The 578-nt window shown below is 55.2% G+C and overlaps 1 non-coding gene across 1 annotated transcript; it reads left to right on the plus strand.

Moving 5' to 3' along the window:
* The first annotated feature begins 244 nt into the window (after positions 1 to 244).
* Positions 245 to 363, plus strand: LOC123964529. Its single transcript, XR_006823468.1, has one exon. It is a non-coding gene; the product is annotated as a 5S ribosomal RNA (ribosomal RNA).
* Positions 364 to 578: the final 215 nt, after the last annotated feature.

Raw genomic sequence — 578 nt, forward strand, 5'->3', positions numbered from 1 at the left:
TTGTGAGTGAGGACCTCCGGCTGAAGGTGGCCTTGTCGCTGTACCCATACCCGGGAACGGGTGCCTATTGCTGTCTGTGGACTGCCAGCGTGAACGGTGTCCCGGTTCCTGGATGTTTACCCAGGAATCAGTGCCTGTGGATTCCAAGTGACTCTGGAGCACCTTCGACATTATGGGCAGAATACGTTTTTTGTCAATTAGCCGTAGAACATCTTTTGAAGGGCCGTTTGGGGGCGCCTGAGTGGCTTACGGCCACACCGCTCTGGGAGCGCCCGATCTCGGTGGATCTCGGAAGCTAAGCAGAGCGGGGCCTGGTTAGTACTTGGACGGGTGACTGCCTGGGAATACCTGGTGCTGTAAGCCTTTTTCGCTTCGCCTTCGGCAGATGGCGCTTCGGTGAAAGGAGATCTTTTGAACATCTCTTTAGGAAACAGCAGGGGGCGCTGCTGCTGCTGCTGCTGCTTCTTTTTCTCCCTATCCTGTACACAGTGCTGTGTAAATATTACATTGTGTTTTGAAGGCCCGTCTTGGGTGTGCAAAGGCAGCTTACGGCCATTCCGGCCTGGGACTGCCCGATC

The sequence above is a fragment of the Micropterus dolomieu genome, unplaced genomic scaffold (assembly GCF_021292245.1).
Source record: "Micropterus dolomieu isolate WLL.071019.BEF.003 ecotype Adirondacks unplaced genomic scaffold, ASM2129224v1 contig_3079, whole genome shotgun sequence".
Taxonomy (NCBI): Eukaryota; Metazoa; Chordata; class Actinopteri; order Centrarchiformes; family Centrarchidae; genus Micropterus; species Micropterus dolomieu.